At 43.4% G+C, this 14869-nt stretch overlaps 1 protein-coding gene and 1 non-coding gene across 4 annotated transcripts in view; one reads left to right on the top strand and one right to left on the bottom strand.

Moving 5' to 3' along the window:
* Positions 1–14869, top strand: part of PIK3AP1 (phosphoinositide-3-kinase adaptor protein 1) — a 1822514-nt gene that overhangs the window by 1652865 nt on the left and 154780 nt on the right. The window lies entirely within an intron of this gene.
* LOC144756896 (U6 spliceosomal RNA) lies at positions 1857–1962 on the bottom strand. Its single transcript, XR_013595384.1, has one exon. It is a non-coding gene; the product is annotated as a U6 spliceosomal RNA (small nuclear RNA).

The raw sequence follows: 14869 nt of genomic DNA, 5'->3' as shown, positions 1-14869 counted from the left end.
CTCTCCACTTTGTCCCCCCTTTTCTAAAAAGAGAACCACACAATCCCGCTCCTTCTCCGGAAATGCACCGATCATCTGGAATGCTCTTCCCAAGGACCTGAGATGTAACCCTTCCTACCTCAGCTTAAAAAACACCTCAAACTTCATCCTTCTCATCAAATATTGGGGTCCATAACCGCACCTCCGACCCTACACTCAGCCGCCTGCCTTGATTCTCCTTTACTTCATCCCTTTTCCCCTGGATTCTCCCTTACCCCATCCCTATCACTCAGCCTCCCCCATCCTGAATCTCCTTTACCTCATCCCTATCTCTCACCTCTCCCCCTCTTTCTTAATTTTCATCCTGCTCACTCTCTCCCCTCTCCTCTGTCTACTACCCCCCCTTCTCCAAAAATCTCTCGCTATCTACCTAATCCCCTCTTCTCCAATTTTGGTTTTTACCCAGCTATTCTTATCTAATTTATTCCTCACCCTTAGCCCAATCCACAATCATTTTTCTCCCTCCTTTCACTTTTTACATAACCTTACCTTGCTTTTTGTTACTGTTCAAAATAGCCCTTTGTGAGAGCCTTCGCATATATATTGCTCCCTTCCCATTCTGTTTAACTAACTCTTTTTAATATTACCTCTCCGAATGCTCTGCTATAGCCTGTGCCTCCGATTACTGTTTAAATTAGCCCTCCGTGTATATTGCTCTTTGCCCATTTTGTTTTAATTCGTTTTTTTTTTAATATGAATGCTCTGCTACTGAATAACTGTTCCTTGTCTTATAATCCTTTGTACACTTTTAAAGCGCTCTGATGCCCCCTGGTCGAGCCAGCGCTATATAAAACCTTTCAAATAAAGGCGTCAAGCTTAAGTTGACTGCATTTAATATATCGTGCAATGAAGTTCAAACTAGCAGGTAGGTCCAATGTGCATCGTGTTCGGTTTTGCAGGGGACATTGTGTTGTTCTGAACTGAAGGTTTCTTGCAGCGAATTTAAATATTATGATTCTTTATCAGCTTCCACGTGTCCTTGTGAGTGCATGTGTGTGGTCTCTTCCTCTGTGCTTGAAAGAGGCACCTGTCCGGTTGGTGCGGGAAATTCGCAGGTTCCAATGGGTTCTCCAGCACATTGCATGTAGATTATTTATGCTACTTGTGTAGAGCTGCTGTTGTGGGCTGGATCCAGTAATGCAAAGCTGGTCATTAGTTTGACGACTTAGATAGCGTATGTCTTCAAATAGTTAGCCCCATAATTGTGCCTCGGAGAATTTCCCATTCACTTTTTCACACTTATTTGTATGTGTGACATTGCGCATGTGTCATTCATAATGAATGTAGCCTCGTCCGTGAGAGCTGTGTCATGTGTGGGATGCATGACTTGGCTTCTGTCCTGTTGTGTCGAGTTGATTGGACTGTGTCCCTGGCCATGATCCGTGTCTGTGGGGAGGGTCGAATGCTATGTATATGATATTCGCTTACAAAAGTAACAATGGTTCTGTCGGGTGAATTTGTTTTAAACAATTGAACAAATCATTGGTTACTCATAGGGAACGATAAGCCATAAGCAACCCACAAAAAGACCATGCGGGGTATTTTAGTTTTTTTTTAATAATAAATTGCGTCATTTATATAAATACCCAAGAACATTTGTAAGGCTGTCGAGGCACACAGTGAAATACAATTTGTGACAAGGTGACATGTGGTGCTCAGTGGTATAGTGATAGTGCGTAATATGTACAGGGTGGCTAAACGGATTCAAAAACTTAAAAAGGCCAGAAGACGAATATTTTAAGTAGTTCTGCAAACTGAGTCAATGAGTATTTTCGCAGAAGCTTGCAACTGGTCCAGGGGATAGTGTTGACGTTTCAAAAAATATGGAACGCTTCACGAATTTGGTGTCATCCTTGCGCAGTGGCCATGCTAATCTACTCTGTATCGTTCCAATTTTAGTATATGTGCTGACGAAGCGAGCAAGGATATTTGAGCCACTCTGAATTGCTGTGTGGTCATCAGTCAAGAATATGTAGATAGAGCAGGAAGTATTTCGGTTTTAGGCATATACAAACTTCGCTTTGCCTTTTGTGATATGTTCATGATTGTTTGATTGTGTACGTATTTACTTATTTTTGTAAGATTCTTTATGAAGCGCTCCATCATTTCTTTCAGTCGCCTCAACCTACTAATTAGTGTCTTGCAGAGTTCTTGTATGAAATTTTAAACACTAAGGGGCACATGCATCAAAGGTTTTTGCCATCGCAATTGGTGCGATTCGATAAGCCGCATGGCAGACCTAGCAAACGCTTTAAAAATGTATTCTCGACCACTTGTAATACATCTGTGCTAGTGTACCCACCACATTTCGCTGCCTTAACACGCTGTTGCTATACTTTTTGCCTGATAAATCTTCAACATGGCTGCAATTGGGTGCTTGCCCACCTTTGCAGCGAAGTTGAAGATAGCCGTGTTAATTCTGGTGAGCTCACCCCTTTTCTTCTGCATCAGCGGCCCCACTTCAAGTGATCATCCACTAGAGCGCCCAGGTAAGAGAAAGACAGACGTCAGTGGGACCTTCTCGGGACCGACAGAAAAGACAAACTTTCTCCTTGGCCTGATGCCAACCTGCATTACATACGATTTAGCATTGTTTATTGCTAGGTCTCAAGTCCCCATAAAATTTAGGAATGCATCAAGCAGGGATTGGAGTCCCCTAGCCATTCTAGCTATGAGAACCGCATCGTCGGCATTTAATAGAACGGGGAGACCCCGTCGGCCCACATACAGGAAGTCTGCCCCGGTACTGACCAAAACTCTATCCAGATCATTTATATAGAGGTTAAAGAAGAAGGGTGCCAAAATGTAACCTGATGTACACGCCTGCCAATTTTAAAGTCCCTTGAGACACGAAGGTCCTGAGCATATCTAACATTCCCCTTGGTGACCCTATGCATGTCCTCTAGGAAGTTAACAAGGTTGTCCTCCACCCCCATGGCCCTCATGGACTGCCATAACTTGGTCCGGTTGACGCAGTCAAATGCGGATGAAAGGTCCATGAAAGCCATGTAGATCGTACCTGGTCGAGCAATCGTGTACTTACCAAGGATCATATAGAGATTAAGGCATTGGGCCACAGTTGACCGCTCAGTCGAAACCCATACTGAATATCAGAGATAATATTATGCTTCTCTGCCCAGGTTGTTAACCTTTCTAGTAACACCCTTCCTATGACCTTTACCACTGAGTCTAGGAGGGAAATCGGTCTGTAGCAATGGGTGCTATTAAGGTCCCCCTTCTTGAACACCGGCACAATAGTCGAGGTAGACCAGGATTCAAGACAGCTATCCTTGGCTGCAGCATTAAACACGGCCACGAGAACCGGTGCCCAAAAAAGTGGTTCTGATTTAAAGAGGTCCTGGGGGATACCATCCAGACCTGGCTCCTTGTCAGTCTGACAATCCCAACCTCGACCTCCTTCAGCTCAAAAACCACACAGGCTATATCAGCCACCCTACCTAGCTGTTGGGGTATTTTCAGCCCTTAAACATACATTGAAAATGGGATACCCATTCTTCCTCGGTTATATGGGAACCAATATCACTCACTGTAGCTTTCTCAAATAACGGGCTATTGACAATACCCCAAAACCTTGAACTATTGCGTTGTGTACGTCTCTAACAGATCCCTCCAGGCTTCCTCCTTCAGCACACCCCTACGTGTGGCCAAAACCTATTTATATTCTTTCCGGCAGACACGTATCAGTGGTGGGTTTCTTGGCGTGACTTTCAGAACCGCGCCGCCGGGTACAAGATGAATCACACCATATTGGGTTTGATTTAACCACCCTAGATACAGGTGTACTCAAGAGTTCCCCATCCCTTCTAATGACGACATTTAAGGCATTAAGGACATTGTTCGGGGCAATACCCAATACGACACAGATCGCTAATTCGGCCGCACATTAAGATCTTACTGTGCTATAAATATCATCAGGGGAAACCTCCAGCCATTTAAGACGGCGCTTACCGTCTGTTGGTCTCAATGTGCCCGGAATCACCACCCTAGATTTATTAAGAAGAAGCGGGCCACTCAGTTGTACACAAAGGGGATTATGGTCACTGTACACACTTTCCTTAATAGTGAACCCACTGAAAAGAGACTGAAGGGGGGAAGAAATTAGGATATCTATATATTTAGAAAACGAATGTCTGTCTATCTGTCTGTCTGTCTGTTTGTCCTTTATGCATTACTGCACCATTCATCCGATCGCCATGAAACTTTGGGAAGTTGTTGAGTACACTCCGCGAAGGTTTCTGGCATAAATTTGTTTTAAATATCAGACCCCCAGGGCCCTCATAATCTTTCGGATACTGATGTGCACACCAGAGGGAAAAACAACACATCGTGTATCCACAAGCACTCGAATAAATAAATAGAATTAAAACAGCATTCATCCGATCGCCAGGAAACTTTGGGAAGTTGTTGAGTACACTCCCACGAAGGTTACTGGCATAAATTTATTACAAATATCGGCCCCCCCAGGGCCCTCATAATCTTTCGAATACTGATGTGCGCACCAGACGGAAAAACAAAAAATCGTGTATCCACAAGCACTCGAGTAAATGAATAGAATTAAAACAACACTTTGAAATGTTTTCCATATTAAAATGAATAAGTTTCAATAAAAATGACACAATGTAAATTGAATGTTATCATAACGAGTTTCCTTGAATTTCCTTTCTTCGGAGATCGCAGCAACGCGTGACGGGTAAGCTAGTAATAAATATAGGATCCACCACCTCTCCCTTTAAAAGAAGGAACAAAAGTTTTTCTGTATGGAGCAGAGAGCGACATTAGTGTCATTAGGTCAAATTCATTAAGCAAATTGTTCATGGCTTCTCCCTGGGTGGAATGTTCAAAATGAAACTCCCTCATTCGGGGGCAACCCAAGTCAGCCATGCTGGTATTCCTCGGATCTCCGCAGGGGTGTATATTAAAATCACCCAACACCATTAGGTTATGTGATATAAACCCACATGTCTACCTTATATGAGAACCCAACTGGGCGATGTTACATTCCCCCAAGGTGCGTGACGTCACGTTATAACAATGTATCAAGTCCATACTAGTAGCCCCTTTCTTTAATACAATAGCTTGAAGACCCGGTTTCGATGACGGGAGGGTCTGAATCTAGCAATCCACTGCCAATCATGCATAAATAACCAGACAGCCCTTGGCTCTAACGCATGCTGATGGCGAGGCAGGGACGAAGAAGGCCTTAAATCCCTCCAAAAATAAGTTACTATTCACCAACCAGGTCTCCTGGAAACAGATCACTTAGAATTGCCTAACAAACCGCAACCATATGGGATGCTGGAACTTGTCAGCCAAGCCTGCAATGTTCCACGACAGGATATTATTATTCGAAGCTCTAGGGACCAGCACATTTTGCTCTTACAGACAAATCAAACTTGTCTGAAATTTGCAAAAACTTTGAAAAATGCACTAAAATAAATTTTTTTGTTTTAGGTTACACACAGGGCATGTGTGTGCGCAACATGGGTGCACATCACAATTTCAGGGGTGCAACAGGGTGTCATTTTGACACCCTTGAAATTGCATGAGCAATTTCAGAGTACCTACTGGTACTCGCAAACTGCGCATGCAATCTGCAATTCATTACTATGGGCCTGTAGGCCCATAGGAATTAATGGGATGGCATTGCTTAATTGCGACTCGCAATTTGCGAGTCGCAATTTCAGGAATGTTTAGGAATCGCTATTTTTATTGCGATTCCTACATGCATAGGCTTTTGCGATTCCTTAATTGCGATTCCTTAATACTCACAATTAAGTTATCGCAAAAGCCTACCTTGATGCATGTGCCAGTAAGGGCCTGATTTAGGTTTTGGCGGACGAGTTACTCTGTCACAACGGGAATGGATATCCCGTCCACCAAAATATAAATCCTATGGGATTCATATTTCGGTGGATGGGATATCTGTCACCGTGGCGACAGAGTAACCTGTCCGCCGAAATCTATATCAGGCCCGAAGAGTTCAATTGGATATAAGTGACATTTCTTGTTTGTGACACCCAAGGTTGGGTGGTGAAGATGTCCTGGACCAGCACGTGGGAGCAGAACGAAGAAGTGCACTTATTTTTCACAAGTTTACATCACCTATACTAACTGGGTAATTGTTTGTTAGAACATGAGCTGCAGAGGAGCACAGGTCAGAAGAACAAAGAGGCAGCAACTGCTCTGTGCTTCCAAGTTGTGCCCTCTGCTTCTGATGCTCTATCTTCCAGAGTTGCTGATTTAGCACATGCAAAGTAAACTGCGTGATTTCTTATAAAACCCCAGGCAAAATTGCATCCTGCGCCTGATGACAGACGCCGAACCAGGCCATAGCTTTCAAAAGTGCAGCAGGTACATTGGTATGGGGGCTCAGGGGTCCCAATTACACCCAATTGTAGATGTTTTTACTAACATATCAGAGGATCGGGGGCCCATTTCCCCTGTTGCATTATGGGCCATGACACCCATGCCACTGCGCAGAATATGTTCATGGTATGCCCCTCATCAGTGACAAGTTCTCTAGGAGTCAAGATTTAACAGCCCAGTTTTCTGAAGTGCCTCCCTCAATCTTTCAGCTGCTTAGAGGACTGCTGGTTGATCATATGTGGTTTAGTTGACCCCTGGATCCCTAGTCCAGTAGACTTTATCAATGGTGGTTTGAACTTGTTCCTTGCACAGGGAACAAGTTAAGTGTTTTCACCATTGATTTCTTGTCATTTCAGATTTACGAGCCACACAGCTTATGACTATATGTTGCTGAGCTTCTTCAGGAGTCTGGTGTACATAATGCTGAAATAATCCTGGTATGTCATTGGCAAGGCTCCTATATTTTCGACTTGGTAGTAAATTTAAAGGGGAGGGAATTTTTTCTGGAGTGAGAAGTAGCGCAGGTCTACACTCTTAACAACTTCTTTGATTAGGGTGGCGAATGAGAGCTCGGAGTCGAAGAGAACTCACAGTGTCCCCACTTTCTGTAAGGTTACTGGAGGTGCTTTCAAGTTTGGAGTAGTTCATATTTACCAGGTATGGCCATGTCAGTGTGCCATTGTGCATATTGTGTATTTATTTGAACAGGGCATCTTATATAGTAATGCATTCATGGTAGTTTATCGGTGTTCATTTCATGTTTAATTACAGTGATTTTGTTGTGCGGGTGCTTTCTTCGTTTGCACTTGCATACACTTTCTCGTCTGAATTTTTTCTTGATTGACACAGCAACAAATGTGTTTGCATTTTAGAGATCTGTCTATTGGGTTTTCTTATATGACCTAATTTCACACCTGGCTAGAGCAAGGTTATACCTTTTATCAAACTAAGTTCAAGCTGAGCCTAAATTTTGCCTTGATCTCTCGCTGAGAAAAAGCGCTAGGTTTCATGCTAAGCATTATTTCGTTAAAGGTGGAAGAAATAACCGACGAGTACCCTTTTTATCATTCGACAAATCAATGTTCTGAATACTAAACTATTTATACCCAAGGTTTTCTCAAAAGTTTTTTTTACATCTTCAGGCCTTGCAGGTGAGAGGAGTAGCAATCTATTTCTCGAGTAAACTTCCCTGGGAATTTTTACAAGTGCATAGGGATACACATGGGAGGTGGATTTGGGTAGTAACTAGGTTACAGGGGAAGACGTTGAATTTTATAAATTACTACGGCCCTGTTTCAGATGATATTGTACCCCTGGTCCAAATTAACGATTTATTGATAGGATCTCCCGGGCAGGTGATTTTTGGAGGGGATTTTAACTTTATACAGGATGTAAGGAAAGATACTTCGAATAAAAACAAAAATAAACTAAAACCAAATACAAAAAAATGAGTGGGAACCATTAGACAAGAATACAAACTGGTGGATCTGTGGCGGGAAATCAGTCCAGACAAGGAATTCTATACCTGCTATTCGCACCGTTTTTTGGACGGCGTCTCAATTAGAATTTTTTTCTTACCTCCAGATCCCACCAGATTCAAGAGGCTGGCATAGGTTGTAACCCTTTTTCAGATCATGCTTATGTTGGGGTAGAAATGGTGCTCGGGGGAGGAAGTAGGGAGCGGCCCAGGTAGCAGCTGGATCGTCTCCTTTTGCAAGACGAGGACTGGGATCCTGGAATATTTCCAGATTAATGAGAATACGGCAGCCCCCTTCTCAGTGTGGGGGGGTTCAAGGTAGCAGCCCGTAGGCAGATAATAGCCTTTACGGCCGCCCAGTCCAATACCCGGAGGGCTAAGATAGCTAAACTGCAAGCTGAGGTGGATCGGGAATACGCTCTTCAGCTTCTCCTAAATCAATATGAGCAGGCAAGAACAGCGTTGAGGGATTTTTTTTATTTTAGAAGAGGTTTGCAGCTCACAAATATTTCAACAAAGGGTCAATGAAGAAAGACAGTTAATTGGCAAATTCTTGGCAAATTTTACAAGGAAAAAGCAAGAATCAGCTACAATATCTAAAGTTTTAGACCCCCGGACTGGTCGAGTAGTAGTTAATGGCAGCGATATCCCACAGATTTTTGCTGACCACTTTCACCGGCTTTACTTTTCTGAATATTTAGTGGAGGAGGAACTAATCCAGGAGTATTTCCTAAATATGAATGTTCCCAAACTGTCAGATAATCGGATCAACAAATTGGGGTCGGAAGTGGAAGCCGCCGAGATCTCGGCAGCCATTAAAACAACAGCCAGGGAAAAAGCTTTTGGACAGGATGGCATAACTATCGAGTTTTATAATTTTTTTTCAAAGGAACTACCTCCTTAAAAAACGTATTTAACTTTGTTAAAAAGGGTGGTGCTGTTCCAGCAGATTGTAAAGAAGCAATAATTGTTTCCTTTGTTAAAAAAGATAAAAACCCGGAAGACGTGAATTCATATAGACCCATTAGTATTTTGAATTCAGACTATAACATTTTGATGAAAGTATGGGAAGAACGTTTTTTACTTGCCGCCCAAGAGATAATTCATAGAGATCAAACTGGCTTCATAGCAGGTAGATCAATGGCGGCTAATACCCAGTTTTTAATACATGCCTTGGATTATTTTAATACAAATTCTATTCCGGCAAGTATTGTAATGGTCGATGCGGAGAAAGCTTTCGATCTCGTGAACTGGAGAGCCCCGTTTGTTACCCTTGGTTGGTTTGGGTTTCCTTCCCAGGTAGTTAATATGCTACGCAATATCTACCAGGGGGCCACGGCTCTGGTAGTAATAAATTCAAGTCGTGCAGGAACCATAAGAATAAACAGTGGAACCAGGCAGGGCTGTACGCTTTCGCCATTGCTTTTGACCTTTTTAGGTCTCGCCTACTCAGCACGCATGCGCTGCATAGGAGGAGACCTTTAGCCATCGGTTCCCTTTTTTCCTCAAAAACGTGCACGCCTTCAATGGTAACGCATGCACGTGTGGCTATTCCCTTGCGGGAGCGAGCGAGCGGCAGCACCATATGGTATCAATTATCGCCGGGGGCTCCCGCAAGGGAACTGGCAGGCCCCCTGCTGCCGCCCGAGGCGTGCACACGCTTTTGCTTGTTATTTCTGGGCACGCAGGACGTGCCAGGACACAAATAAATCTTTATTTGTTACAAAGTGCAAATAATTTGTCACTCTAAGCTTTAATAATTTACACCAGGTGTAGTTGCCTGACTGCTCTATCATAAATCTGCTATCCATCTTGGGATCGTGCCCAAAAACATGTTTTCTTCTTGAGTAATGTAACTGGTGCTCACGTAAAGTGTCCCAATACTCTTGGATTGAGTTTGCACTAAATAAAACAGCAAAACAAAAAATAGAAATGTGAGACTGCCCCGTCTCTCTCTGGTTGCAGAGTATTTTCAGACAGTATTTTGAGAGCTTTCCATCAAAGTCACAGACGTAAAACGCAACTCACAGACCAGTCACACTGTAGCAACTTGACGCGATTAGGTCCGCCATATTGAAAATATATCTTCCTTTTCAATGTGGAGAATGACATCGAAAACAATGAATATAGAATGTTGTACATAATAATTTTATGAATGCAAGTTATATATTATTAAATGTGGTTCGCCAATAAATGTCCATATCATATATGAATATATGTGTAGAGAAGTTGAAACGTGGGGAAATATTCTCAATATAATTTTTAAAACACTTCTAGAGATATCTGTACCTATGCGCTTCGAATGCTTTGTCAAGCATGTGAAGCGCTCTATAAATGCAATTCGATACCAGGGTGTAATTAACCGGCCATGCCAATCTCTACAGTGAGCTGCATTTCTTGAAAATCTTTCAGGCGTTAGCTAAAAGAAAGAGTTGAAATTGTTAATGTTCAACCGACATGATGTGTTTCCGCGTGGGAGCCATCTTGGAAGGAACATCCGTAATAGTCATCGAAACGATGGTGCTGGGTTAACAAAAAAAAATGAATTGCAATTTTTGAAAGAATCCAAAGTAAATATTTATTTTTAAACAACTGTACATTCACTGCATTGAAAAGGTATGTTTTGTGAAGTAATCTAAGTAAAGTAACTCAATGCTGATTTTGCAACGTATTCTACAATATGATGAAGTTGTCTATCATTTTTCTTGCAGAATGATAAACAACCCTTGAAATTCACTGTACTGTATTAATATCGCTTTACCCGTGAAGCAATGAGTGCCGCCCAAACATGGCCGGCATTATGGAGGCCATGAGTCCTCTTGCATGCCATTGTTGCATGTCTGTCTTTTATTTCCTTTCCTGACTCCGGTAGAGGAATCTCTCAAACGAATGGCACTTTTGTGTGGGGCTTAGATCTGGGAAGTATGAGCTCTTCCTGGGTCAGATATTTAGTTCTATTCCAGTATTGTGGAATGAAGTATAGGTATGTGCTCTGCATTCCACAGTGCCAAGAAACAGTCAACGTGATTTAGAAATAAATTCTACCTTTTCATTTGTGCTTATTACCTTATAACCATATATTGTTTTAGTAATTATACGTGTGCAGCCTTTTCATTCAAATTTCCTAGCTATTCTAAATGTTTGGGGTAGCAGATTTTTTGTGGCGCTGTATTTTTTCTGACATGTTCGCCGTTGTGTTTTTTTATTGGCGTGCAGTTCGGTTTAGTTGAAGAATCGCGGTTTGTTTTTAATTTAAAAATTGGTCTGTTCCATGTAGTATGTAGGAGCATACTTCCATTGAGATGATTCTTTAGAAAAAATATATTGTGATTCGACATAGAGAGGTGATGTGGTTTGCACAGATGCCAAGTTACTTGCCTCCTGCCATATTAGCAAAGTTTGGCTTTGTTTGCTTAAAATGTGAAAACACATCTACAGATGTGAGAAAAAGCACACCGGGCCAAACGATCTACTCACACTTGCCATTGGTCAACTTGAGATTTTCGTTTTCCTCTGAATTTCAGGTAGTAACAGTTAAAGACAGTTCTGAGTTGGAAGGGTGCAGGGGGAGAGTTTCTAACTGTGTGATTGCAGCTCCAGTGGGAATTTATTCCATTATTGTCGACTTTTTCTATAGTAAAACAAGTGCAGCAGAGCAATTCGGTTCTTGCCATTCTGGTGAGTTGTGGAAATTGATAAGAATATTTCAGATACTCACAGGGTGGCGGGGTTGGAGTGCGAATGGAGTAGGGAAGGGAGTTGGGCACTAGCAGTAGGGGTAATTACAAATTCTGCACTCAGTAAAAGTGACAACAAAGAGAAATATTACAGAAAAAAGTGTTCCAACTTACTTTATTGGCCACAAACAGACTTTTAGTAGAAACTTTGTTTTATTGTGTCTACCCTCAACACAAATGTGCAAAATTTGGTGAAAAAAAACTTGGTTGTATATGTGACATAAAGTTATAAGGTGTGCTAAGGAGTGTATTTCAAACTCGAGGTGTATCCTGGTAGAACAAGTATTGTGTGTTTTAGGTCTTGTTGGAACCAAAATCTAATATATATTGAGTACATAGAATAACACACACAGTTAGGACGGTCCTAGCGACCTACTTTGTAGGTAGTTTTTACAATGCACTCTTTAAGACATTGCAGTTATTTGTAATTTGAGTTACAGAAGGGTACATCAATTTGGGCGTAATGAATGCAGATTTTGGTCATCTGCTAACACCAAGATTATAACCTGTGTCTTCATGTTTGTTGGTACAAAAGAGTAAATTTGAATATTGATAAATGTTTTTTCATTACTGTGCATGAAATAAAGCAGACTAGATTTCAAGAAGAAAAAATACTATATACATATATATTTTATATAAACATACACATATATATATGTGTGTGTGTGTCAGGTCTGTCTTGCATGAGATGACAGTAAGCAAACATAGGAAGTGAGTATGCTGTCCTCCTGTAAACTACTAAAATACAAGGATGGGTGCTGTTTTTAGGTCTTGCCTGAGACAGCGCATGCTGTCTATTCGAGACATTTAGTAAGTGGCTTTTAAAAGTGCAACCAGAGGCTTTTGCTGGCCTCCAGCTTGCGTTCACGAGCGTGTGCACGTGCACAGCTGCCATCTGTGTTTTTATTGCTGTAATCAGGCTCCTCTGCTCGCACTCCCCCCTCCCTTCTCCCCCTCCCTCTTCGTCAGTTTCATTTGTGTCTTCTATCACTGTGAATGCTCCACTGCTCGCACTCCCCCCTCCCTTCTCCCCCTCCCTCTTTGTCAGTTTCATTTGTGTCTTCTATTTCTGTGAATGCTCCTGCTTCCACCAGGCACACACACCATCAGTCGTCAGTGCACGCTTTCACCAGGCACACGCCCCACCAGCCGTCAGTGCACGCTTCCACCAGGCACACACACCACCAGCCGTCTGTGCATGCTTCCACCAGGCACACTTCCACCAGGCACACACACCACCAGCCGTCAGTGCACGTTTCCACCAGGCACACACACACCACCAGCCGTCAGTGCACATTTTTCTACCAGGCACACACACCACCAGTTGTCAGTGCACGCTTCCCCACCAGGCACACACACCACCAGCGGTCAGTGCATGCTTTTTCACCAGGCACACACACCACCAGCCGTCAGTGCACGCTTCCCCACCAGGCACACACACCACGAGCCATCAGTGCACGCTTCCAAAAGGCACACACACCACCAGCCGTCAGTGCACGCTTTTCCACCAGGCACACACACCGCCAGCCATCAATGCACGCTTTTCCACCAGGCACACACACCACCAGCCGTCAGTGCACACTTCCATCAGGCACACACACCACCAGCTGTCAGTGCACACTTCCACCAGGCACACACTACCAGCCATCAGTGCACGCTTTCACCAGGCGCACACACACTAACAGTCGTCAGTGCATGTTTCCACCAGGCACACACACCATCAGCCATCGGCGCATGCTTCCACCAGGCACACACACTACCAGCCGTCGGTGCACGCTTCCACCAGGCACACACCACCAGCCATCGTTGCACGCTTCCACCAGGCACACACACCACCAGCTGTCAGTGCACGCTTCCACCAGGCACACACACCACCAGCTGTCAGTGCACGCTTTCACCGGGCACACACACCACTAGCCATCAGTGCAGCAGACAAGCTCTTCTCAGAGTTTCTTGGTAAATATGTGTTTGATGCCTGGGAGGGAGTGGGTCGAGTTTCCTTAAACCATGCTGAGTATGCAGGTGCAGTGCATGAACTCCTGTGTGAGTGAGTCATGCTGCCTGTGGCTCACTCACTCCACACTTGTAAATTGCGCCTGCACCAGGCTTTTTCCCATTTGCAAAGTTTGGCGCATGGGCAGCCCCCACACCCCCGGGAATGACTGCTTCCTACAACCAGAATGGAAACAACATTCAGAGCAATGAAAACAAGTTCATTTGATGGAAACAAAAACCATGTCCAACTATTGTAGATCCGGCAACTTAAACAAAACAGCAACAAAAAACAAACAAGCATTGACATAGCCAATAGGTCTTGCTTTTTGGACCCTATAAGTATTTAGTTATTCAGCAGAATATCCTTGGTGCAACAACACCAGCTGTTGCATGGCTAAACACTTATAAGGTACCATATGGTGCCTGTGGAGAAGTGTGGCTCACTGGTTAGAGCGGCAGACTCTGAAGCAGAGATCAGGCCAGGGTTCAAGTCCCGACGCGGCAGGGTCTTGAGCTCAATATCCGCGAACTCGATAATTCTCGCCTCGACGCCTACTCTAATCATGGGTCCCACGCTGCAACTCTGGGCAATAGCTTGCTTAATCTCCACAACGGCCCCTACAACACTGGGATGCCTGGCTTCACCTTGGGGGTGCCCAGGAGGGGCTTCTCACAGGGAGAGCCAGGAAGGGTTCCACAGCATTATACAGCGCCGGGACGCCCCGTTGGGGCAGCTCTGCGCTTTACAAAATACACACTACTACACTACTACATATGCGAGACCTATTGGCTATGCCAATGCTTGTTTACAGAACCTTTGGTTATTAAGATACGAAACAATGCTGCTATTCAACCACCAATCCCTGGCATGGCCAAGTTAAAACTCTTTGCAGGCGACATTATCTTATACCTGACTCACGATAAAGAGAACCTTGAAACAGTTTTAAGGGAATTTTTGAATTTTGAACAAATAGGCGGGTATAAAATAAATGCCAATAAAACAGAGGTTCTTTCCCTCAACGCAGATCTGAATTCTTTCCCATCTTCCTTGAAGATACAAGCGACTAAATCTGACCCTATAAGATACCTTGGGATATTTGTATCTATCCAGTACCATTAGCTGTTCGAATTGAACTATTTAAGAATGAAGGGCAAGATCAAGAACCTCTTGGAACAATGGATATTACTCCCTCTATCGATAGGGGGTAGAGTTTCATTGATCAAAATGTCCATA

Source organism: Lissotriton helveticus, chromosome 5_1 (assembly GCF_964261635.1).
Source record: "Lissotriton helveticus chromosome 5_1, aLisHel1.1, whole genome shotgun sequence".
NCBI classification, from domain to species: Eukaryota; Metazoa; Chordata; class Amphibia; order Caudata; family Salamandridae; genus Lissotriton; species Lissotriton helveticus.
Note: the sequence above shows the minus strand (reverse complement) of the source record. Positions and strands in the feature narration are given on the sequence as shown.